Source organism: Arabidopsis lyrata (assembly GCF_000004255.2).
Source record: "Arabidopsis lyrata subsp. lyrata unplaced genomic scaffold ARALYscaffold_6, whole genome shotgun sequence".
In the NCBI taxonomy this organism is placed as follows: domain Eukaryota; kingdom Viridiplantae; phylum Streptophyta; class Magnoliopsida; order Brassicales; family Brassicaceae; genus Arabidopsis; species Arabidopsis lyrata.
The window spans coordinates 13,399,132-13,426,505 of NW_003302550.1; the positions used below are offsets into that span (position 1 = coordinate 13,399,132).

General features: G+C 41.4%; 1 long non-coding RNA gene across 1 annotated transcript; it reads left to right on the top strand.

Annotated features, from left to right (window-relative positions):
- The first annotated feature begins 12,414 nt into the window (after nucleotides 1–12,414).
- On the top strand, nucleotides 12,415–13,741 carry LOC110227345. Its single transcript, XR_002331118.1, has 3 exons — nucleotides 12,415–12,815; nucleotides 13,177–13,270; nucleotides 13,349–13,741. It is a non-coding gene; the product is annotated as an uncharacterized LOC110227345 (long non-coding RNA).
- The last annotated feature ends 13,633 nt before the right edge of the window (nucleotides 13,742–27,374 follow it).

The following is a 27,374-nucleotide window of genomic DNA, read 5'->3' on the forward strand; positions in this document are numbered from 1 at the left end:
ATCGACGTTTAAATCATGGGTAATGATACTTTTGTCGATTCCAAACATATCTTTGGCCGACCAGGCAAAAGTATGCTTATTTTCTTTTAGAAAAGTTACCAACTGATCTTTGATTTCTGAATCTAAAGTAGTACCGATTTTTCCTTTTCGGTCTGGAAATTCGGAATCAATTCCAACTTCCGTAGTAACTTCATTCGAACTGAGACTACTTGGGTAACGCGAAGTGCTTTCTTGCTTAGCGTTTATCATTAATTGCTATTTAAGCTTTAAACGATGTCCCATGAGGTAGCAAGATCGCGACGTTTCCTGATCTCCTCGAATGGTTTCGATTCCTACAGGAGTTGGAAATTTCACACACTGGTGATAAGTTGAAGGTATAACCTTCATTTGGTAAATCCACGGAGTTCCGAGAATTATGTTGTAAGCGGCCGGACGGTCGAAAACAATAAATTCTACAATCTTAGGAACCCCTGCGGCGAGCACTAGTAGTTTTATGTTCCCCAAGGACATAGATGTGTCACTCGTGAAAGCTACTAATGGTGCCGGTGGACCGATAATGTCAGCCTTACTGATTCCCATTCTTTGCAAAGTGCTCAGAAATATGAGATCTACCGAGCTTCCAATATCAATTAGACACCTAGTTACTTCGAAGTTTGCAACATCTAAAGTTATCACAAGAGCATCGTCATGAGGTCATGTTAATCCTTGAGTGTCCGAATTATCAAAAGATATAGAAGGTGTTTGTTCATTTGACTGGAAACCCACAGCGGTTTGAATTGCTGCTGATTTCTTGTGCCTTTTGATTGATCTGATCGAATCTCGGCATAATTTGGATCCTCCCATTATAACATCGATCCTTTTCTTAGGAGTGTTCGGAGTTCCGGGCCCATTGGGCTTATGCTTCTTTTCAGGAGGATTGGACGCTCCAGAATCTTCTTTTTCTTTATGATAAGATTCCACAAACTCCTCGATATTGAAATTAGCGAGCTCTCCAGCCGCCCATAGTTCGGTGAGGTGCTTTTTGAGTATGCTGCAATCTTTGGTGGAATGCCCATTTACTCTATGAATATCGCAATAGGCACTCTCATCTCTAACCCATGTATTAGAAGAATTGTATCTTCCTTTGTTTGGGGAGGGTTTTCCTACGGCATTAGTAGCAGGATTAACTCCGAACCGTTTTTGATCTTTTGGTTCGAATTTTTTAGTTGGATTTCCAACGACCAATTTTGCTGGCCGATGCTTTTTAGCGAGGCTAAGCTTTTCTTCTTCTGCCTCCATCCAATTAGTAGCTCTGAATAAAGCATCTTGGATAGTGCTCGGACGATTGACGATGATTTCTTCCCGAAATCGGGATTCATGCCAAAGTCCGTTCCTTAAAGCAGAAAGGGCAGCAGCGTGCGACACCCCAGGAATTTAGCGATATATTTGCGAAGTGGTTCGTTCTGACCTTGGGTTAAATTCCATAGATCTGCATCAGAGGTTGCCTTTTCCATGAACATGGAATACTGTTTTAGGAATGCGGAGGACAATTCCTTAAAACTATCAATAGATTCAGGCTCCAACTGAGTGAACCATAATAAAGCCGATCCGAATAGATTCTCAGAGAATAGTTTGCAATATCCGGCATCTTCCTCGTCTGGTTCTAGATCAATTCTGCCAGCAGCGATCTGAAAAGCAGCGAGGTGATTTTTAGGATCACCTTTACCATCGTAAGTTGGTAATTTGACCTTTCGAGAATCTTTGATCCGAAGGTTCGAGATTCTCGAAGTGAAGGGTGTTCGCCGAGTTTCTTCGATTACTCGATCGATCTTAGGTGCCGAACTGGTCGCCTGATGAAACTTCGACTTCATCTCATCAAGCTCTTGACGAACTTTGATGGAATCATCGGAGAGGATGACATCAGGTTCTTCCATAAGGAGTCCTTCGTCAATAGCATGATTTCCCTGATTTTGGGGATTTTCATCCCCGGTTGGATTGGGCCCATCCCCTACGGTTGTCTGATTGCTAGTACTAGCAGGACGGCCTGTAGGAGGAGTTTGAGTGCTCCCGGATCTGTTTTGTGTGGGAGTCTGGAATAGCCTGCGCTGATACGCTGTCGTTCGCGCTGAGGACAAATTATCTAAACGGCTTGAAACAACGTTTTGCGCGTTTGACAAATTTGTTTGAGTGGTTTGAACACTTGTTAAGGTTTGCTCGATTGAGTTCAACCTTTCACTAAAAGTGGTATTGGTACCAACAAGTGTACCTAACTAATTGGTCAGATCGGTGGTTTTATGAGTAAGCAAGGCAATCACATCGCTCAAAGGTTGCTGATCAACCATAGTTTCTTGGTTTGAAAAAGAGAGATTTTGAGATTAAAGAGTTTTGCGGTAATGTCCCCACAGGCGGCGCCAAAATGTGGATGTAGGATTCACACTCGATTGTCTTTAAGTATTTTTGTGGAGAAATACTCAAAAATCAACAAATGAAAAATAAGAATTTGAAAAGGAAAGTACCCAAGAAACTAAATAAAGCGAAAGAATTTGGCAAGAATAAAATAGTAAAAAGCCTTGCGAAATTGTAAAAGAAAGAGTATGTTGTATTGCTTGATAGTCAGAGGTAAAAGGTTGTTCTCCCTCAAACACATGCGTTTGAGGTTGTTTTTATAGAGAAAACATGATCAATGCGGTCATTTACTGCTCATAATCGCATTGATCCGCATTAATCATGTAGGTTACAATTTGACCGAAACGGCTTGAATTTGAACTATCTTGGGCTTCGCGTGGATCTTTCGAACTCTTTCTTGTTGACTCCGAACTCCTGCGTCTTGACGCTGCCGCGAACCTCGAACAATATTCTCCTCGCTTCGGCCTTCTTTTATGCGAACTATATGTTGAATAAGAGCGAACTCCGTACTGGTAAAGATCGAGCTCTTTAATAAACTAAATCGAACTTCTGACAGGTCGAGCTCGATTCTCGCAATGAAACATCTAGAAATCCAAGAGGATTATTATGTAATAATGACGTGGACAGATCCAAGTGGATCCTACCGAAAATGTGTGGGATCCGACCCCAACAGTGAGTGTTGCAGTAGAACTACTAGCAGTAGTACCAGTTTTCTGAGGCTGCAGCTTTGAATTGATATAAGATACCAAGTGTTGAAGCTGTTCTAGACTGAGAGTCTGTTCAATCTCTAACACGGATTCAGTGAGAGCAAGATTTGCTGAAGCATTAGGTGTGTAGAACTTCTGAGTGGGGTTGTTTCTTTGACTTTTAGGTTTCCATCCAAGAGGATAACCATGAATCTTATAGCAAACATCCACTGAGTGACCATTCAAACCACAATGTGTACAACTTACTCGAGATTTCAAAGATCTTTTAGGTTGATAAGCATTCACCTGAGCTTTTATCTGGAAGGCAGAAGGAGTAGAACGACTGACGTTTCTTGTTCTCTGAAATTCATCAGACTCTAACATGTTATACATATTAGAAAGACTAGGTCGAGGTTTGATGTTAAGGATATGTCCTCTGATATTAGCAAAGTCATCATTCAATCCCATGAGAAATTGAGTGATACGTGTGGTCTCATGATCATCCAAGAGCTTCAAGACCCGAGAGCAACGACATCCACCATTTTCCATCAGATTCTTAGTACATGCTAGTCGTTCCCAGAGAGTAATCTTCTTAGTGTAGTATTCAGAGAGAGTCAAATTGTCCTAGCGCAATGAGTTAATCTCTTGTTCCAAATTATAGATCTGAGGAAGATTACTTAATTTTGTGATATCGCCTGTGTAAATCATCCCAAATTCCAGCAGCATCATGAAAAATAAAGAATGCTATCATAGATCTGTTTTGAAACCACATTTAGAATCCAAGCTTTCACCATACTATTGCAACGTATCCAGATTTTGTAAATCGAATCAGATTCAAGAGGTCGTGGAAGAGATCGATCAACGAAACTGATCTTGTTCTTTGCCTCTAGACTAGTTTTCATAGTAATGATCCATGAATTGTAATTCTCACCAGTAAGAGTCTCGGTTACAATCGACATACCAGGATGATCACCGGAATGCAAGTAGAACACATTGTGATGGCTATCGATCGAATCAGAATCTGGAGGAAGACGAGTCATGGATGTGTGAGCTGGAGCTGATTGATGAACGATCAGAGTGTCTTCATCGGAATCCTGACTAACCGAATAATTTCTGAGCTGCTTGGTTCCTTTCTTCGCCATTGATTCGATGATCGGCGATGAAAAAGTTGAACACGACAAGCTGAAGTGAAATCTTCAAGAGAATCCAAAAGAAGAAAAAAAAATTTCTAGGAAAATTTTGTGTTTTCCCGGAAAGTTACGCTCGTAACAAACTTTTGAATGAGAGAGATTTAATGCTCTGATACCATATTAGATTTATCAAAATGAAATGCTTTCTCATTAATCTGAATGTTAGACTGTACAATTGTTTATATACTACAGCTAAAGATCTATACAAAATATCTTAACGACTCTGTTAATGACTGTTTTATGACTAACCGTGTTATTGAACTCTGTTAAACAACAACTGCGTTTTCTTGATACTCAAGTTTCTTCATATAGTGTAATACTCTAGGATATACGAAATCAATTTAATAAAATACAAATTAAATGATAATCTCTCTAAACAAAAGTTCCATTGTTTAAATTATATATTTAAGAATCAGCTATCATGCTTGAATTTCATGTTTAATAGAAATCATCTATCAGTGACATAGTTTTCTTATCAATACACGAACCAAAGAATGATGCTAAACTTCCATTTCAGGTTCAACCAAGATGTTGCCATGCTATTTTAGTATTTCTCTGTATTCTCAGTTTTTCCCCTATATGTTGAAGGTTTATCGGGTTTCAGTTTCTTAATGAAGAAGTTTCATATAAAGGTGGTTTCTCCTTCTTTTTCCTCATTAAAACTTAATTTAATCTTGAATATCTTTCATCGAAGTCCCATCGTTCGTTTGAGGTTATGGATATAACCATGGAACTATATGTCACATAATTGTATTTACTTACTGTGTCGTTTTGTCCGTGATTTATATTGTGAAAGCCATCCTAGTCGCTTCTTTTTATAATATGCGAAACAGAAGTATAACAGATGAGAATTACTTGTAAATCCTTAATAACACACAATTAAGTTCATATCATCTTGAACTGAAGCATATACTGTATTGGGAGTGAAGCAATTTTTTGAATGTACACATAACAAAATAATATTTTGTTGTCTGTTTATTGTCCAAATATTATAGTAATACTCAACTCAGTTAATGGTTTGGATCTCTACTTTGCATAAATCAGAAACCATTACACATGAAGAGTTGGGGAGCTCATTGAAGGTTAAGCTATCTAATATTATGTCTATGTCTGGCTATCTTCTTTTATTTCATTTCTAATTGATATGAGGTTGAATTTAGTGAGAATTTTCTTTGACCATCCTATTCTATAAATACGTTGTTGCAATAACTATAGTAGGAGAACTACATAATCTTCTAGCGAAGGAGTGGAATTATATTCTAGTTCCACTTGGTTCTAAACCATGTTCCATATAGTTTGCTTTACGTTGCTTCAATTTTTGGGTATCTTACACAGGGAATTCCATGGAAGTCGTTTTTCCAAAGGTTTGGGCAATGATATACACTCACTTTTGTGGAAGTTGGGGTCACTTGTAATGCCCCGACCGTCCTTACCAGTGGGCCCCACGTCATTTCTCGGGCCCATGGGCCCACTCCTGTCTGACGGCCGGTCCGCTACGTCCGGGAGGCTTTAAAGACTTGTTTACCGACCCTACAAATCACCACATGATCTTTCCCTGTGTTTTGTCCTCACTCACACAGTTCCGACAATCACTTCCCGGAAGGTCACCCGTTCTGAAACTACTCTAGCCCAAGCACGCTTCACTATGGAGTTTTCTCAGGACGTTTGACCGAAAAGATAAGTGCACTTTGGTGACATAGGTGGCCAAATCAATTCTTTTAAACCTCTCTGCATGCACCACCATATTCCTGAAACCGGGGTGTTACAATTATACCTCTTTACTTGGCTACCAACTTATTTCAGGTAATTGTGGGTTCACTTTTCTACATGTTCACCATGTTAGATTTTACTGGGCAATACTTGATTTATGTTATGCTTTCATACTCATCCTTTCTGATATAAAATCTCCGGGCCATGAATTCGATGAAAGTACTTTTAAATTGTTCTCTAAAAAACCATTTATGGTTATACCAATATTCTGTCTCTTTCATTCTTTATCTTTGTTGATGAAGAGAGTAATTTTGATTATATTTCTGGTATGCAGTGAGGCGCTGAGTCTAAATTTGACAGAAGCTGTTTTGGTAAGTATAAAACTGTCTTTATGTTGTGTTTTCCTGGAATATTAGAAACTAAGTTCAGCTTGCATTCTGCAAAGGTATAACATTTTGGGATTTAATACGTGGATGTGAAGATCAAGTTTCCATTCTTCCTCCACTGGCTTCGATTGTCGTGACAGGTCTTGCTTCACAATTTGCTGACTTTTTAATCACAAACAGAGTTGAGACTACCACGGTATAATATCACATCTCTTTTCCTAGTATTACCCTACCCATTTTATACTCAATTATCCAAGTATTTTTGTAATTCTGTTTTGTCAATTTTCACCAATGGTTTCCCAGTTTTCTCCTTTTCAAGGTTCACAATTCCTACGATGAGAATATTAAACAACACAAGAGACTCCTTATGTTGATGCGATGAAGATGAAAGGCTTCTTGTTTCAGAGTTCATGCCAAATGATACTCTTGCTCAGCTTTTGTTCCATCATATGATTCTTCGTCTTTATCTCTTCTTTTGTTTTCACATTTAGCAGTTGGTTTATATGACATGGTTTGTGTAAAAGATGGTGTTAATGTATCTGCTTGTTGAATCGATATTGAATCAGAACTTGATAGAAATCTATCTTTTTTGAAGTTCTATTTCTGTTGTGATTCACTGAGAGAAACCGAACAATAAAATTGTTAATGAGGTTGCGAGTGGCGTGTCATATAGCGGAAGCATTAGATTATGATCGAAGAACAACAGGTAATCAATTTGCACTTCTCTCGTTAGATTGATTATTCATATTATTCACATCAAAATGTGATGTTTGTATTCTCATTGTAGGAAGTGTGATCTCTGATACTGTGACATACAGATTTGGTCTATACTTGTGAATCTGCTAACTGGAATGCAAGTCGTAGGCTGGTTTATAGAGACCAAGTCGTAGGTTGGACCAAGAACAAGTCGTAGGTTGGACCAAGAACAAGTCGTATGGGTTTCAATTTTCATGTAATGCGATCACTTTTGGCTCTCTTTCTTAACAGTTTTGAATACTAAAGTTGTAGTTCTACGAAAAGATTAATACAAAATCACAATTTCTGATTAAAGATTTGATTTTGTTCATAATTATTCCAACAATTTTTGTTTATGTAACGATAATTCAAATTCAAATATGCTTTGACAGAAGAAATTTGCTTATATGAAAGCTTCAAAAATCCCAAAATGAAACTAAAATTAAAATCAGACCAGACCTAAATATGAAACAATGGCTGGAAAGGCATTTTTTGGGAAAAAAGGCTGGAATGCCACCCAAGTTTTTTTGTTTAATTTGTTGAATTAAATTTAAAGGTATTTAATCCCTTAAATATGAAATGACGGAAACCCCAAGCCGCAAGATCCAAGATCTCATTCGTTTGACCCGTTTCCGTTTATCCGACCCAAGCCTACTAATTTTCGTCCAAGCCCATCCGAGAATTGGGCCCAACAAAGAGAGAAATGAGTTGAAAACAAAAGAAAGACTTAAGCGTTTCATTTTTCTCCGATTTCCCCCCCTTTTCAAAACCCTAGAGACAACTTCTCCGATTTCTTCTCCGATTTCTCTCCAATTTCTTCTCCTATTTCTTCTATTTCTTCTATTTCTTCTCCCTTCTCTCCGTCGCAGTCGAATTTTGCACCGCTGTTGAAAATCTGGGGAATTTTGATATGGCTCGTGTTAGAAATGCTTTAGGTGAATATGAATCTACGGCGGCGCATCCGAGAGAACCAGCGGATACAAGTACCGTGGTCGACCCTACAGAAGAAACCGGAGAACCGAGAGAACCAGAGGATGCTGACCCTGGAAGTGAAACCGTCGGGATGCAAACTGATCCGACAGAAGAAGCAGCAGTTGATGCTTCCGAGGCTGCAGAGGAGGAACTCGTGGATGCATCAGAGGAAGAGGAAGAGAACGTTAATGCTCAGGTATACATTAATTTGAGAATGGATTAGGAAAGTCTTAATACAACTAGTTCAACTACTGAATTAGGTTGTCTTTGAATATGAGTATATATAGTTTTGAATTTATTTCTTGGTATAATTGAATCGGAGTATATATAGGTTTGAATTTATGTGTTTTGATACAACTAGTTTAACTTCTCCCGATTATATATATGTTTGAATTGTGTGTTTTGATATAACTAGTTCAACTACTTAAACTCAGCGATTGTGTTTTTAATATGCAGGATACATTTGAGGCCGAGGATGATGCTGGTATAAAGACTGCTGATAAAGACGATGAAGCTGGTGAGGCTGCACATGATGATGCTGGTATAAGGATGCTGAGGCTTCTGATGCTCTTAAGGGCGATGATGATGTTGAGAATAAAGGTAATGATTCTGAAGATAGAACTCATGATTTTGGTGATGATGGTGATGATGTTTTAGAGGCTGAAGAGGATGTTGGTAAGGAGGATGAGGCTGCTAGTAAGGAGGTTGATGGTATAACAGCTGATGATGATTCTAATGATGGTGAAGATCAGCCACTGCCGCCAGAGAAGATGTTTTTAGATAGTTCAGAATACACCAAAGGGTGTAAAATAGGAACTAGGTGTAAGGTCACTGAGACAGTGCAGTGGATAGAGAGAGAGTTTAAAGAGGAAGCAAGATGGTTCAGAAGTCACCCTCAGTTCAAGCATGTATTCCACATGCCTAAGGAGCCAAACCACATGACTCAAGGCATGTGGATGCTTATGCTGCGCACAGTTGAGACAGATTCTAAGAGGGAGTGCTGGTTTGTGGTTAATGGAGTACCTATTTGGTACTCCATCAAAGAGCATGTGTTGCTAACTGGGTTTAATTGCAAGGAATACCCGGAGAACCATGAGAAAATGGGAAATGAGAAGTTTGTGAAGAGAATGTTCAAAAGGACTGAGAAGATAAAGGCATCTGATGTATTAGCTAAGTTGAAGGAAAAGAAGAGTTGGAAAGGAGCTGATAAGAAGAAGTTACTAGTCTTGTATTTCCTATGCAAGGTAGTAAAAGCAAGCTAAAAAAGTGATGGAAACATAGAATCCTTTCTTTTAAGTAGGCCTGGGCATAAAACCCGAAATCCGAATACCGATCCGAAACCGATCCGAAAAATCCGGAACCGAACCCAAACCGAATAGTCACAAAATCCGAACGGATAATGAATTCTCCTATCCGAATTACCCGAACCGAACCCGATCCGAACCGAAAACCGAAAGGATATCCGAAAACTGGAAATAAAAATTATATATCCAAAAATATTAGTTATATTTAGTTGTAATTTTATAGTAAATAACAAAAATATCCTAAATATCCTAGATTTGGGAAAAAATTTAGTTATATTTGTTAAAATTATACATATTTTTGCAAAATTTAACCAAATTTTAGTAAGATTAAACCAATTTTTATTAAGATTGAACTATTTTTAAGTTTTTTTTCCCGAAAACCGATCCGAATCCGACACCTATCCGAACCAAAACCGAACCGATGACTCATAAAATCCGAACGGATAATAAATTCTCCTACCCAAATTATCCGAATCCGAATATATCCGAACCGAAACCGAACCGAAAAATCATAAAATCCGAACGGATAATAAACTCTCATACCCGAATTATCCGAATCCGAATATATCCGATCCGAATCCGATTTGAAATCCGAATGCCCATGCCTACTTTTATGGATTGTTGATGATTTGGATGCATGTGAGACATTCCCATGGGGTCGGTATTCATTCTTAGAATGTATGAAAGGGATCCGGAATATGATGAAGAATTTGAATGGATATGTCAAACCTAAAGCTCAACCTAGCTTTAGTGGATTCATTGTACCTCTGGAGGTAAGCCTTTATTTTTGATGTCTGAGTATTTGAAGTTGTATATATGGTTTTATGATATTAATTGTGTGTGTTTTTTTGTAGATTCTGGTTTATGATTCTATTCCACATCTTGGACTGAAATATAGAGTACCTGTACGTGCAGCAAATGACTGTCCAAGGATGTGCAAGCACAAGTTTAAAGAATCTGCCATGAAAGGTACCCCTTCGGAAGAAATATATCAAGAGCTTGGGACTAGCAAGGTTAGAGTTTATGTCTTCATTTGATTATTTGGTTTGTGTCATGTATTTGATCAAGAGTCTAAGTTAAATGTATGTGTATTCACAGGATATTGACATCATCTTGGTACCAGACCAATATGAGAAATCTCTGTTGGCTGGAATCATTGAAGATAATGTTGATTATGGCCTAGGGCATATTGATATCATTGTTGACAGTTGGAGAGATCGTCTAGTAGAAAATAAGAAAAAAATATGGTGGGAAGGAATGTACCAGCTGGACCAGGCGTCCCGAGGGATTGGAAATAAGTTTCTTGAGAATGAAGACCCTGAGCAAGAAGTCCCTGAGCAAGAAGTCCCTGAGAAAGAGAGTTCTGATATTGCTAAAGTTGTTGCATCTATTACCTCACTACTAGAGGTGGTAAACAATGGCTTTCATGCAGGAGAAGTTTAGGGACATGGAGAATAGAGTGAAGACTCTTGGAGTGTTTGTGGCAGCTCAGGGATATCATAGTCCTCAGTATTCGCCATATGGGTCGCCTCTGGAAACACATATGGGTCAAGAACTGATTTTGAGGGTGGGCAGCCGAGTCAAACCATGGAATTGGTTTTGTATAATCCCATTTCTCCAACTATTCCGGAACAAGGTGATTGTAGAAGTTTCTTGGTTATTTATTGAACTTTTAAAGTGGACTAATAAACTGTTTTCTTTGTACATTGTATGAAGGTGATGAGGAGGAGAAAAAGAATGAGGAAGAGATGAATGGAAAAGAGAAGAAGAAGGGCAAGAAGACAAAGAAGAGCAAGCCGCAAGAGGGTGGACCTGTAATAGCAACCGGACATAAGCGAACAAGGGCAGCTTCCCAACATATTAAGACACCATTTGTGGAAGTGCCACTACAAGAAAACAGTCGTTTTGCGAGAAACAACTGCGACGGAAAAAATCCCTCGCAAAATTGCGAAGGTATTGCGAGTAATTTGCTAGGAGGGAGTACGTCCTCGCAAATCCCTCGCAAATTTGCGACGTGCTTTTCCCTCACAAATTTGCGAGGGATTTGCGGGCAATTTGGGAGGACACTAAAATCTGGACTCCCAAGTAAATCCCTTGCAAAATTTTTAGTATGCTTATAAATAACAAAATTTTTAGTATGCTTATAAATAGCAAATCCCTATAAATTTTTAGTTACTAACGGATGTGGAAATGAACCTTTACCACTTTGGTTGCATCCAAGATCAAATATCACTACTGAGCTGATGTACTTTACTCGCGGTTATACCTTCCATACATTTCAACATGGAAGTCGAAGGGCAACAACAAATTATGGAATCCACGTCGAAGGTGAAAGTGAATTCTACGGGATTTTGCAACAAAAAATTGGTGAAAATATAGTTTTGTTTGTGAGTTTTGTTTTCAATGAAAAATTGGTGAAACAAATATATAAAAATGAGGAATATTGATGTAAAAATTATAGTTATATATTTCTTTGTTACTGAGCTTATTCATGATTTTACTGTATGTAACAAGTTGAAAATGCACTGTGTTGTAGCATGTATGTAATAATAATTTGATTATTGAATGTACATTTACATTAAGCAGATTGTATAACATTATTAACTTTTGAGCTCGTTTTCATTAATTTAATTTATATTTCTATAGTTAGATAACTTAATTCGGAATATATTTAATTGAATAACAAGACAAGTTAACTAGACAACTGGTTTTCGTATAATAAAATCACAATAAAATTAAAAGAGGAATTAACTCTAAAGCTTCTGTTAAGATTAAAAAGAAAAAGAATGGTAAAGTGTAGTATATAGTCTTTGTACTGCGAATTATATTATTTGTTATAGGAAAAAAAAAAATTCTTCACCGAACATGTAATACTCATCTTAATGTGCTCGTGGGTCTTTTAGAAGGTAGCATCATCACCAATTTCCATTAGAAAGAGACAAATTGTTGTTGAAAAAATGAGTTACAAGACTTCTAATGAGATTTAATCGGACAAAACTATATGATGATAGTTAATATTCACATCTAAATATCGAGGACTTTTAATAAGTTTTAGTTTTTTTGCGAGGGATTTACTACTCCTACTCGCAGATCCCTAGCAAACTTTGCGAGGGACTTACGACATTTCTTAGTTATATATATATATATATATCGACATCCTAGGTTTGAGCTGCCGCTTTAGACAAAGTCACAAAACCCTAATTTGCTACTTCTTCTCTGGTTCAATTTTCTTCTTCTTCTTCTCCGATCTATCTCTTCTACGATATAACTTCTTCTCCGATCTGTCTTCTCCTACGTCTCTATATGCTTATTCAATCTATCTTCTTCTCCTTTTAGCTTCGTCTCCTCTTCTTTTCCGTTCAACTGACAATAATCTCTGGAATCTTCATCCCCATCTGTCGTACCAAGATCTTGGTTAGACTCCCCTAGATCTGCTATTTGTGACAGGTAATATTTTCGGGTCTCGTTTTTTTTGTTTTAAACGCATGATTTTGCAAATAGCTCTTGAGTTTGTTCGAGAATTCGTTTTTCATTCTCAGTAATTTTTGTTCGAAACCCTTGATTTTAGATGTAAAATTCGATGTCTTATTTTTTTTTTGGAAAACACATGATTTTAGAAATAATTCTAGGATAGTTCGATAATTTGTTTTTCAATCTGCTGCGATTTTTGTTTTGAAACCCTAAATTTTAGATCCAAATTTAGTGTTTATTTGTGTTGTACTTTCTCAATTTAGTATTTTAGGATTGTTTGAAATTTACTTAATTCCATTTTTCTACTTACTAACTTAACCTTTTGATTTCTTGCAAGATGTCTTCACATTCTGGAAACGATTACTCAAAATACCTTTCACAGAATGGTCGAACTGCACCTGTCATTGTAGGGAACACCTCTGCGATTCAAGGTAATCTCCATGCTTCATTGCCTCAGACGGAAACTCAGGGGAGAATAAAAAGAGTATAACTTCTGGTGCTACTTATAGGATTGGTTCTCTACAGCATGAAGCATCTTCTGTTGCTACTGGTCCACCGCCTCCTCGTGATGATCCGGTTGATCTTTCTCAGAAGCTTGCTGTGGCTGAAGCTTGCAGCAAAGTTTTGAGCAGGAAGCCAACCAGACAACACCAACACCAATGCGACCAGAACTGCGGTGAACAACGCGACGGGACCTGGTGAGAAGGAAGGTGATGCTGCTATGACCGGAACTACAGGTCTTGTGACCGGTAACGGATCAAGATCCTCTCCAACAGAAACCTTTTAATTAGATATGTTAATTGGTTTCTCTTTAAGACTAAGACAATTTTAATGTTTTGTAATCATAAGTTTAAGCCTACTATGCTTTCTACATTTGGATAATTCAAATTTGATTTTTATTTCATTTTCATCAAATTAAATAAGTAATTACATTCTAATAATAACAGTAATTATGTAATTTGAACAGTATTTATGAAAATACACACATTGCTGAACTGAGTTGCAATTGACTTGCAAATCCATAGCAAATTTTGCTAGGGAATTGCTAGAAGTCATTATGAGCCTAGCAATTTCGTCGCAAAACCTGCGAGGGAAGTACTACTATTATAATTTGCAAGAGTTTTGCTACAGTCCTGTTTCCTCGCAATTTGCGCGTATTTTGCGGGAAATCTGTTTCTCGCAAATTTTGCGAGGGAATTGCAACGTTTGGTAATTTGCGAGAAGCGATGGTGTCTGGTGTTCCATCGCAAAACGTAAGTTTTCTTGTAGTGTGCAGCCGAAGAGAAGGAGAAAGAAGTAATGATGGTGTCTGGTGTTGTTGGTTAAGTAGGGAAAACTATAATATTATTTTGTTTTTTGAACAAGTTTGTGTTTGGTACTATTAGAATTATTTTGTTAAGTACTTAATATAATATTTTGGTAATTTGAAACTATTTAAGTGATGGTAGAAAGTATTTGGTACAAGTGTGTATGGTACAACTAGGTATTGATGGTACAACTGCTTTGGTATTGATGGTACAACTGTCTGGTATTCATGGTACAACTGCCTGGTATTCATGGTACAACTGTTTTTGAATTTGGTGAAAACAAAAACTAATTTACGAAATAAAACATAGACCAATCAATTTAAGAATAAAACATACAATTTTTGAAACACATGCAATTTTAGTTAATTAGTCTACATAGGGAAATTAGAAACTTTAGAAGTCTACCAATATTTAGAGAAATACATAATCATACAACAACTACCTAAGCTTGCCAATCTCAGTTTCTTTCTCCTCCAAACGCTTCTCAAGATCATCGAGTTGAGCACGCATGATTCGAACAGACTCGCGAATTGACTCCAACATAGGATTTTGGTAAGCGTGGTGGATTGATTCTTTCTGGGTTTCAAATTTGTTATGGACGACAGTAAACTCCTCATTAACCACATCATCCCACCACTTTTGCAGGTGTTCTCCACCATCCTAAGCATAATCATCAGCATTAAAACACTTTGAAAATCAAAATTACTCATCACTATAATTACAAAAATTCTCATCATACCTCAGAATTTGAACATTTGTATTCCTTTCTTCCTTGATTATTGCCAGTGGTACACACAACAAGCTTAACGTAGATTCCATATAAACAATATCTCGGAATACCCCAATTACCGTAATCTCTTGCCCAGTTCATATCCTCACTCGGTTCTGATTCGGAGCTTTGAGTATAACTGATTGACATTCTCACTGCAGAAAATCAAGAAGAATCGGAAATTTAAAAACAAAACACGAATCGACAAACCCTAGATCTAGGAATTTGAAATCAAAAACCCGTAACCCTAGATCTAGGAATTAGAAATCAAAAACTTGTACCCTAGATCTACGAAATTGAAATCAAAAACCCGTAACCCTAGATCTACGAAATTGAAATCAAAAACCCGTAACAAATCAAGTCGCCGCACTTACCTTGTGATGTCGAACCGGAAAGAGTAGATAGCAGTCGTTCGCCGGATAACACTTGCTCGCCGCCGGAAATCGTAAATGAAAGAGAAAGAGAATTCTCAGAGAAAGAGGAAAACTCGAGAAAGAGAGAGAGAGAGAAAACTCGAGAGTTGAGGCGAAAACCCTAGATCTATGTTTTAAAAAGAAATATTTTAAAATTATAATTATTTTAGATAAATTTTACTTGGCAGCTGTACTTACTGAACATGTGGAACCCGAGCTAAATATTTAATTTTGGCGGCTTATATACTCATAGTTGTCCAATTGTACTAGGAGACTCATAAATGGACTTTTAACTGTTTTTCTTGTTTGCAGTTGGACTAGTATGTAAATAATTATTTAAAAGTTGGACTAATAGTTCATCTGAACTACTTGGCATATCCAAGGCATACCTAGTGATAACATGGGATTTTCGCCCATATTTGTTATTGTTTTATGATGTTTTAGGAAGTTGTTGGGGTCGGATCCCACACATTTTCGGTAGGATCCACTTGAATCTGTCCACGTCATTATTACATAATAATCCTCTTGGAATTAAAGATATTTTATTATAAGAATCGTACTTAACCAGTCGAGAGTTCGATTCAGTCTACTAAAAGAGTTCGATCTTTACCAGTACGGAGTTCGCTCTTATTTAACATACAGTTCGCATAGAGAAAAGCCAAAGCGAGGAGAATATTGATCGAGGCTTGCGGCAGCGTCAAGATGCGAGAGTTCGGAGTCAACAAGAAAGAGTTCGGAAGGTCCACGCGAAGTCCAAGATAATTCAAATTAAAGCCGTTTCGGTCAAATTGTAACTTACATGATTAATGTGTATCAACGCGATTATGAGCAGTAAATGGTCGCATTAATCATGTTTTCTCTATAAAAACAACTTCAAACGCATGTGTTTGGGAGGAACAGATTTCATTACTCATTACTTCTAAGCAATACAATACATTATTCTCTTTATCACTTTCGTAAAGCTTTTTGTGTCTTATTCTTATCAAATTTCTTTACTTAGTTTCTTGGTTATTTTCTATTTCGAATTCTTATATTCATTTCCTAAATTTACAAGAGTTTTTCTCCACTAAAATACTTAAAGACAATCGAGTGTGAATCCTATATCCACATTTTGGCGCCGCCGGTTGTGGATGTAGGATTCACACTCGATTGTCTTTAAGTATATTTGTGGAGAAAACCTCTAAAATCAACAAATGAAAATATGGAATTTAAAAGGGAAGTAACCAAGAAACTAAGTAAAGCGAATGAACTTTGGAAAGAATAAAATAGTAAAAAGCCTTGCAAAATTGTAAAAGAAAAAGTATGTTGTATTGTTTGATCGTAAGAGGAAAAAGTTGTTCTTTTCCCAAACATATGCGTTTGAGGTTGTTTTTATAGAGAAAACATGATCAATGCGGTCATTTACTGCTCATAATTGCATTGATCCGCATTAATCATGTAGGTTACAATTTGACCGAAATGGCTTGAATTTGAACTATCTTGGGCTTCGCGTGGATCTTCCGAACTCTTTCTTGTTGACTCCGAACTCCTGCGTCTTGACGCTGCCGCGAACCTCGAACAATATTCTCCTCGTTTCGGCCTTCCTTTATGCGAACTGTATGTTGAATAAGAGTGAACTCCGTACTGGTAAAGATCGAGCTCTTTAATAAACTGAATCGAACTTCCGACAGGTCGAGTTCGATTCTCGCAATGAAACATCTAGAAATCTAAGAGGATTATTATGTAATAATGACGTGGACAGATCCAAGTGGATCCTACCGAAGATGTGTGGGAACCGAGCCCAACATTTAGCCCCCCAAGTCTTGCGAGCTGAGTGCTCGGCTTGGAAGACTTAAGTAAACTGTAATTAATGACTCGAGATCTTTAACATTCCGAAATTATTCCATGTTTTTTGCTATTACGCTGATCTCGGATAATCAGATGATTTGATTTCCTTGACAATCATCATCATTAATTTCTTAATTTTATATTAATACCACGGGGAAAACTGTCCCACTTCCCAATATTCTCGAGGCGGTTTTTCGCTAAATAAGGTTAAATGGAACGACGGCTTTTATAGCAGCGTGCATTTACCCCTAAAGCTTTTACCGAACCAGAAAAAGAGAAACCTCTTAGTAAAAGATGTCTTCCCCAGCCGTCTATGTTTCGGAAAACGAAGATGACAGTTAAGGAATCCCTGTTCCCAGAGGGGATGAAGTCTTCACCCAAAGGGGAGACAAATTTGGTCCGCATTTCAGGTCTCAGTCGACCTCTGCTTCCCTTGGCTCTCTTCGCCGCCTTTGTAACATCCCCCATGAAATTGAATTCTCTCTTCCTAGACCCAACGAGTCTCCAGAAGTGGTGCGAGAGGGTTACTGTTGTGCGTACGAAGTATATTTCAAAGGTTGTGGTTTGTTTTTTCCCGTTCTGGAAGTTCTTCTTTTATACCTCCTCCACCTAGGGATTGCCTTTCCCCAAATGGCTCCCAACTTTCTTCGATACGTTCTGAGTACCCTGACCGTTTCGGCAGAAGCAGGGTTTTCCCTCTCCACCAGCGAACTCTTAGGACTATTTCGAGCCCGTGAATCCGCAGCAGCGGGTATTTTTTCTATAAACCCTATCCTTGACCGTAACTTGATCGACGGAATGCCCTCGAATGATGGGCTTTGGAGGAAATACTGGTTCTTTTTCCGAGTTAATCCCCATTCCGTTCAAGGTCTTTCCGATCTTCTTCTCGCCAATTGGTCGGCTAAACTTGGTTAAAAATCCAACCTTTACTACTTTCTACTGTATTAAGCAAAAGAGATGGAATTCTTAACCCAATACTTTGTTTCAGGGAACCAGACGATCCCCCGCCCAACCGTTGACTTCTTGTCCTTCTTTCGAATAGTTTCCGAGGGTGAAACAAATTGGAATTCCTTCACCCTTCAACGCATTCATAAAGCGGGGCTCGCCATTAAAGACGGTCAGACTCACCCCCTCGATCCTCCCCCCGAGGAGAAAGACGTCTCGAGCCTGAATGCCCGAGATAAAACAAAGATGCAGGCTGAAATCAAGGCTCTTAAGGATCAGCTATCCGAAATCGGGAGAAAGAAACGGATAGCTGCAATCTCCAGGGTTGGTAACTTCCACAGGAAGACCCTCTTGGTTGATGATGGTTCATTAGAAGCAGCCCTGTCAGCCGCGGTGGATACTCATGGAGCCGAGATCCTTAACGACCCTCCAGTTGCCACCGCAATTTGCCCTTCCGAACCAGGGTGTGAGGGAGAAATAACCTCCTCTCCTTGTACAAAGAGGAAGGCTCCAGATTCTGATAATCTATCAAGCGAGAGACTTAAAACCGTGAGATTAAGTTCTCCGCCACGAGTCTCTAGCCCTCTACGTTTTGTTTCTCCCTTTTCAGAACCTTTAAACTCCGAGCTCCCTCTTCTGGGAGATAGAGTAATTTCAGAGGAAACAGATGAGCCGAGACCGGAGGCTCCCCAATCTCAAGGACTGAGTGTTAGGACTCAAAATTCTTTACCCGCTTCGATTTCAGGTAAGTTTTTACTTAGAAAACGAACATTAGCAAAACTTGCCACGGATTGCATCTATTAATATGCTATTCTCCTCTGCTTCGTAGGCGGAGAAGAGATTGAAGACATCTTCCGAAGTTTCCAAACCAGGGAAGGGGCATCCCTTCCTCCTTTTTCGGTTTGGAGGCCGGAACTGCTCGGAACTCTGAAGGTTCCTCCGGTATCACCCGATTCCGCTCATGATAGCCTCGGAAATAGGTCGGTGGAAGGCGACGCGAACGAAATTGGAGTTATCGACCAGGCAGGAACGTTCCTGGATCCTGTGGCGACTCATGCCGGGGAGCGAGACGAATAAGCCCGAGGCGTCTCTAAAACTCCTTTTTTCTTCTGTTGTTTTTTTTTTTATTTCTTTCGTAAAACTTATGCCTGGACGGCTTTATCCATCTGAATGCGTATTTTTTGAATCCGATACCAGTGTTGAATAACTGGGTTTATGACATGCCAGTCGAGAAGTTACTTCTTCCCAATAGCATTAACTTCCGAGCCAAAAACGAAAAGAGTCGTGCGCTAGTGTCAATTCGAACGTTTTAGCCTCCGAACTGAATTATACATCGATGTCAACGTAATAAGAATTAGAAGTTAACTTTCGGAATAGCGAACCAGTGTTAAGATTACTGGGTTTTTTTAAGTGAAGACAAAAAGTTAACTTCTCCCGAACCGTTTCCAAATTGAAAGTGGAAAGGATCGTTTACCAGTGTTTAGGTAACTGGGTTTTGGTCATATGGGACTAATCTTTATCGGTTGCGACCCGAGCTGATGTAGTCGATACCAGTGCTTAGAAGCGAACTGGGGTACCAGTGTCGAAGTCAACTGGGTTTTCTGAAGACAATTCCTTTATGGCAGGATATCTCCGACCGAATCGTCTCGACTGTTTATATAGCGCGCTGTGACCGAGGCGGTGAAAAGAGCTTTTTCTGTCTGAGGACGTGGCCATCGTCCGAACGAACTTTTAGCTTTATAGGTCGATAAGATGACCGTTAAAATCTCCGAGGTGGATAGGATTTGATAACCCGAAGGGTAAAAACTTTAGAGAATTTGAAAAATTAAGTGGGAGTATATAAGTATACGGACCCACTCCCCCCTTTTTAATTAGGGGGGGTAGCTGAACTCGTCCGAGGACGAGCTGTCTACGTACCCTTTTCAGGGATCAAGCCACCCCGTAGTTCAAGTACACGCATACATTAAGTTTTTAGCGGTAATATTTCCTTAGATGCATTGCGTTCCAGGATCTAGGTACCGCTTTGCCGTTCATGTTGATGAGTTCGTAGACGCCGGGACGGATTACTTTTGCGATCGTGTATGGTCCCTCCCAATTTGCGCCGAGCTTACTTGCGTTCTGCTCGGCGGTGTTCTGGAAAACTTTGCGCAGTACGAGATCTCCTTCGTGGAAACGGCGATGCTTAACGTGAGAATTATAGTACCGAGCCGTTGCATTCTGATAATTTTGCATACGGATCAAAGCCGAATCTCTTCTTTCGTCGATCAAGTCCAGCTCGTCCAGCATCATCTGAGTGTTGGAATTTTCTTGCTCGGGGAGAAAACGTCTTCTTAGTCCCGGGATCTCGGCTTCGGTGGGAATCACACACTCCGTGCCGTAGACAAGGGCGAAAGGTGTTTCTCCCGTGGCCCGCCGCGGCGTGGTTCTGTGCGACCATAACACTCCTTCCAATTCGTCGGCCCAGCGGCCTTTCTTTGCATCGAGGCGCTTCTTTATTCCGTCGAGAATCGTCTTGTTTGCCGCCTCGGCCTGTCCATTTCCCTGAGGGTACCGAGGCGTAGACTTGCTGAGGCGAATTCCCCATTTCTCGCAGAATCCTTCGAACCGAGCCGAAATAAACTGCGATCCGTTGTCTGTAACGATCTCGTGAGGTATCCCATGGCGGCATATGATATTCTTCCAGACGAAATTCTCGACCTGCGCATCTTTGATGCTGGCGTAAGAGTCCGCCTCGATCCATTTGGAGAAATAGTCTGTCAGTACGAGGACAAGTTTCTTCTGCTTGGAGTTGTGTAGCGGTCCGATGATGTCCATGGACCATCGCATGAATGGATAAGGCGAAGTTATGGAAGAGAGGAGCTCGGCGGGTTGATGAATGGTTGGTGCGTGCCTCTGGCATTTATCACATCGTTGAGAAAATTTTTCGCAGTCTTTGACCATCGTCGGCCAAAAATATCCGTGGCGTTTGATCTTTATAGCCAGAGCTCTTCCGCCAGAATGGTTTCCACAAGATCCGCCGTGAACTTCTTCCATGACTCTCCGAGCTTCATATCCTTCGACACAGATAAGGAGAGGACCAGAAAATCGCCATTTAAAGAGCTCTCCGTCGATCAGAGTATACCGTGCCGCTTTGGCCTTAAGCTTCCGAGCTGCCCACTTTTCAGTAGGAACTTCTCCATCGGCAATGTAGCTTTGGATGGCTCCAATCCATTTGACGTCGCTTCCGTATTCGGGCTTGGTTGCGTCCGTAGTTTGCTGGTCTAGCTGTTCAATGTCCATTTCTTCCAGTTCTTCTGTCTCCCGAGCTGTTAGAACTTGATCCTTGCTATTATCTTCAATGCTCGGCTTTTTGATGAACTCAACCGGTATGATCCTCTTCAGATTTGGGTCGGAGGTTGAAGCTAGAGCCGCTAAGGCATCGGCCGATGTGTTCTCACCTCGTGGAATTCTGGTTAACTCGAATTCTCCGAACTGTTTCGCCAAGTCTTGCGTGAGAGCAAGATACGCTTCCATTCGTTCGTCGCGAGCCGTGTATTCTCCATTGAATTGATTAGCCACGAGCTGGGAGTCGCAAAAGGCTCGCACCTTGTTGATCTTAAGTCCCCGAGCCAGCTTAAGTCCTGCTATCAGCGCTTCGTACTCAGCCACGTTGTTAGTCGCGTCGAAATTTAGCCGAAAGGATTGTTCAAGGATTTCACCCTCTGGTGACGCGAGGCGGATTCTGACGCCAGAACCTTGTTTTGAGGATGAGCCGTCGACGTGGAGGATCCAAACAGCGTTGGGTGACTCTTCTCGGACGTTCTCTGTTGGTAGCTCGATGATGAAATCGGCCAGGACTTGAGATTTCGCGCATGTTTTGTTTCTGTATTCGATGTCGTACTCGCTGAGTTCTACTGCCCACTTGGCCAAGCGTCCCAATTGGCTCGGACTGTGCAGGACGGTTCGGAGTGACACGGGCGCCATGACGACAATTGAGTGAGACTGGAAATATGGCCGTAGCTTCCGAGCTGACATTACTACGGCGAGGGCGAGCTTTTCAGTTTGCGGGTAGCGTGTTTCCGCGTCGGTAAAAGTTTGCGAAACGTAAAATACCGGCTTCTGCTCCCCTCTGTCTTCCCTGACTATGACTCCACTTATAGCCGTATCAGAGACTGCGATGTATAGGAATAATGGCTCGCCCGGGACTGGTTTCGCTAGAACCGGTGGATTGGCCAAATACTTCTTTAGTTCTTGGAAAGCTTTTTCGCAGCGATCGGTCCATTCGAATTTCTTGTTCCCGCGCAGAGTATCATAGAAAGCCAGGCATTTGTCAGTGGATCGCGAGATGAATCGGTTCAAGGCTGCGACTCTCCCGGTGAGACGTTGAACTTCGCGCTTGTTCTGTGGTGAGGGCATGTTTAGTAGAGCATCGATCTGCTTTGGGTTTGCCTCGATGCCTCGGTGAGTTACGAGATATCCCAAGAATTCCCCCGACTTTACTGCGAAACGACATTTTGCCGGATTGAGCTTCATGTTGTGCTTGTTGAGCTGGCGAAAACAGTCGCGTAGATGGGCTATGTGATCGCTTTCCTCAAGGGATTTGACTAGCATGTCGTCGATATAAACTTCCATCGTCTTCCCGAGCTGCTTGGAGAACATTCTGTTGACGAGCCGTTGATACGTTGCTCCGGCATTCTTGAGCCCGAAGGGCATGACTTTGTAACAGTAGATACCTCGGTCTGTGATGAATGCTGTCTTCTCGCGATCGTCGGGGTGCATGAGAATCTGATTGTACCCTGCGAAAGCATCCATGAACGATAGCAATTTATTTCCCGCAGTTGCTTCAACTAACCGATCGATATGTGGGAGCGGAAAACTGTCTTTAGGGCAAGCTTTGTTCAGATCGGTGAAATCGACGCAGACTCTCCACTTGCCGTTCTTCTTTTTAACCACGACAGGGTTTGCTAACCAGTCCGGGTATCTTGCTTCAGAGATCGAGCCGATCTTCAGGAGCTTTTCTACTTCGGCGTTCACTGCATCTGCGCGATCCCGACCCAATTTTCTTCGCTTCTGTTTGATGGGCTTAAAAGAGGGGTCTACATTTAGCTCGTGGCAGATTACGTCGATGCTTACCCCAGGTAGATCTTCAGCCGACCAGGCGAAGGTGTCGATGTTCTCTCTGAGGAACGAGATGAGCTCGGTCTTGATCTCCTCGGTTAAGTCGCTGCCAATTTCCACGCATCGTTCAGTCCGTTCGTCGTCGAGGCTAATGGAGATTACAGGATCCGAGGTAGGCTTCTTCTCCTCGCGCGCCTCCTCGATCTGTAATTGCTATAACTGTTTAGATATAGCCTTCTCTTCACTCTGGCCAAGTTTTGATTTCTTGTGATCCGTTTCAGCCTTCACTTCAGTGACAGGGTTTCGGAGTTTGTGTGCGGCCATGAAACACATCCGAGAATTTTTCTGACTGCCCCATATCGTTTTCACGCCATTAGGGGTCGGGAATTTGACACACAGATGATATGTTGATGCGACAGCTCGCATTAGATTTAACCACGGGGTTCCCATTATGACGTTGTAAATGGTGGGTCGATCGGTGACTGAGAAGTTGACTATCTTTGTTACGCTCGGACTGGTAGTTGGATAGTTCCGAGCGTCATCAGAGTTTCCCCTGAAAATCCGAGGACAGGCCTCGGGGTCGGAATCACCTGTGACATGTTGATGTTCATTCGTTGGAGCGTTTCGCGGAAGATCACGTCAATGGTGCTGCCGGTGTCAATTAATACTCGGTAAATATCGTGGTCTCCTATCGCTAAGGTGACGACGATCGGATCGTTATGCGGCATGTCGAGCCCATTTGTCTCGCTTTCTTCGAACGTGATCACGTCGTTAGGTCGATCGAAGCGTCTCGTCCAGTTGCTAGGCGTCTCGGCTCGGCGCTGATAAGCTTTGATTGCCGCTACGGTGTCAGGACAGTATGGCGATCCACCCATTATGGTAAGAACCTTCTGCCGCGTACCATCTCGGTCTTCGTCTTCCGTCCCTCGGGTTCTTTTCTGAGATTCCTGGCTCCTTGGTTCGGGATCTCTTCCCGGGTTGGTCTGCTCGGGCTCTGGCTCTGGCTCAAGGTCCTTAAGAGTAACGTTTGTTCCGAGTTCTCCAGTTAGGAATTTGGTTGCTAACTTGGCTCCGAGGCTTCGGCATCTCGAGGTATGATGGCCGAAAATTTTGTGGTGTTCGCAATATTCTTGATCGTTGCTCGGTGGCTGGTCCCTCGTCCAAGTGAAGGACTCTCTTCCACGCCCACGGCCTCGGCCTCTGCCGCGGCCACGGCCTCGGGGCGTGTCAATCTGGTAGCTATGGTTTCCTGAGAAATTGCGCCCTTCGTGATGCGCATATGTACCGCTCTCACGAGTTTTCTTCTGGATCGGAGGTGTCGCTTGGGCTTTCTCGGTTTTCTCGGTTTGGGGCGCCTGTTTTGCTGGCTCGTGCCTCTTTGTTAGTAGCGCCATTTCTTCTTCGTGGGCGACGAAATCCGAGGCTCGATGCAGCGCGTTGCGAATTGTTGTTGGTTTAGACAGGTTTAACTCTTTCCTGAATTCTGATTTGTACCAGAGAGCTTTCTTCAAAGCCGAGAGAGCTGCTACATCCGTAATTCCTTCGACCTTGCCTAGCGTCGATTTGAAAGTCTTGAGGAAATCCCTTAATGGCTCGGTGGGCTGTTGAGACAAGGACCACAGATCCGCGTCAGAAGTTCCGGGGTCGATGAGCACGGAGTATTGTTTGAGGAACAACGTCGACAGCTCGTCGAAACTATCAATCGAGTTTCGTTCTAATCTCGAAAACCACTCTAATGCGGGTCCTTTGAGGTGTTCTACGAACAGTAGGCACAGCCCTGCATCCTTTTCCCCGGGTTTGAACCTGGCTCGGGCCATAGATATCACGAATAATTTAATGTGGCACTTTGGATCGGTTGATCCGTTGTAAGAGTCGATTTTAAACTTTCCCAGATTGGACATCGTCGTTTCGGAAATCCTTTTGGTGAAAGGCGTATTCCGAGATTCTTCCAAAATTCGGTCGATGTTCGGTGCGGAAGATGAAACGCTGTGTATCTAGGTTTTGACGAGCTTCATATCAGCTTCCGCCTTGGCTAGGGAGGCCCGGATTTTGCTTAGCTCGTCTTCTCTTTCAGATTCTTCGGCCCACCTTATGTTTTCCTCAGTTTCTTCATCGTCAGATAGATCTGTTCGCTCCTCGGTGGAGTTAGCTCCGGCTCGGGTACGCTCGTCTTGCAGATCATCTGGCTCGTCCGTCAAGTCCACTGCGTCCGGCTTGGTGGGATCGTCTCGGTTCCCGCGTCCGGCAGGGTCGTCTCGGGTTGCGATTCTGGTGTTGCCGGTTGGTGTTGCGAACGTGAGTCTTGTTGGGTTGATGCCAAGTAAATCCCTCCGAGCTCGTGGCGGCCGAGTCTGGAAACGCGTCGTTTTTGGTTGCCCACGCGTTGCAATTTCGTCGACTCGCTGCGCCAAGGTTTTGTTAGCTTTTTCTTGGTCGTCAGCTTTCTTCTGGAATTTAATCATCAGGACTTTCAGTTCGGCTAGAGTCGCTAGGATCGTCGGATCGGCTTGAGGATTCTGAGGGTTCGGGGGGTTTGGGATCCCTCCTCCAGCTGGTGGCGTCTGACGACCGTCTTCGTTCATCGTCCTTTTCAGTAATCGAGTTCTGAGTCTTAGGGTAAGAGAATTCTAAAGTGTCCCCACAGACGGCGCCAAACTGTGGAAGTCGAAACTAACACAATCAAGATTTGTCTAGGGTTTTATTTTAGGGATACGATTTGCGAGAATTCTCAAAGAACGACAGAATCAATTGATACCGAAGATGGTGTTTTTGATATTATTAAGGAAAAGATGACTTTGATCGTACAAGAGTTTGATCGTAAAGAAAAAGATGTTTGTGCTGTGAGAGCTTTGCGTAGTGTAAATTCTAGAGCGATATTGCTTGCCGCCTTTCGTTTGAGCCTTGAATCTCTTTATATAGGGATGATAAACCGCCTCTCCACCGATATTCTCGGAAGATTTCCATTTATCTTGGAGTCGGCCAGAATATCGTGGATTAGGACAATTTCCTTATTCTTCGGAGTTTTTCGGAAGATTTCCTGATTTGAGTTGATCCTTCGCGATTCTTCCTTATCATTTCCGAGTTTATCGGAAATGATCCTTCTTTTTCGGAAATGATAACTTGCTTGGAAATGATACCTTTAGAGAAGAATATTTACTAAGTTTTTGCTTCGGGCGATGAAGAAGACTTCGCCTCGGGGAACTTGTGCAACCGGCTCGGGGACAAGAGAGGCATGGCCCCGGTTTCCCGAGGGAAACCGGCTCGGGTTCGCGGAAAGAGGCAGCTCGGGGGTCTCGGCGCGAACCGGCTTGGTTTCTCGGAATGAACCGGCTCGGGCACTTGAAGAGAGCCAGCTCGGGTTTATAAGCTTGCTGACGGACCCGAGCAGACTACGGGTGTTCCCCGAGGCAACCAATGCAATCTGACCCAAGGTGAATGGCAGTCTGACCCGAGGTGAATGGCAGTCTGCACCGAGATGTCTTCAGAAGTTCCCTGAGGCGTTCGAAGTTCGGCTCGGTGCTATGGGATGAAATCCGACCCCAACACTCGACTGCATGCTTCAGAGGCTTCTCAGATCCGCACTCAACCAGACATTGAGAATAAGGAAGAGAAGAGGATGAAGCATTACATCATGACCGGAGCAAGAATCCACAAAGATCCCAACTTTACTCGAATGCTCATACTCGATCACAAGGGTCGAGTACTCTCTTAAACCGCTTTAAAACTTTGTTGTTTTGTGTTTTAGGGCTTCCTAGTATTTACTATAAATAGGTTGTTTCTCTTAATTTTCAGAACCAAGTCTTTTTCTAGAGAACAATTAGGGTTTTCTTCATCTTTGTAATCCAGATTTCTCTTAATCTATTGAGTATTTGCTTTTGATTTCTTCTACAAAGTTGTTCATCTTGTTGAGATCTTGCTAGTATGAAGTTTTTATGCATTTCTGGGTTTATGTTCATGTTCATGAGTTTTGAGTAGTGATTAGGGTTCTTGAGGATGGGTTAGGGTAGTTTAGAATCCTTAATCTGATAGGTGTTTGAGTTTGATTGGTAGAACCCTTCTGGATTAGTTGTTCTTCATGTTGATTGCTTTCTGATCAACTGGAATCTGAGCCCAGACATTTCCGCACCCAAAAGGTGTTCGATGAAATGTCTGAACCACTAATTCCAGAGATTTGTGG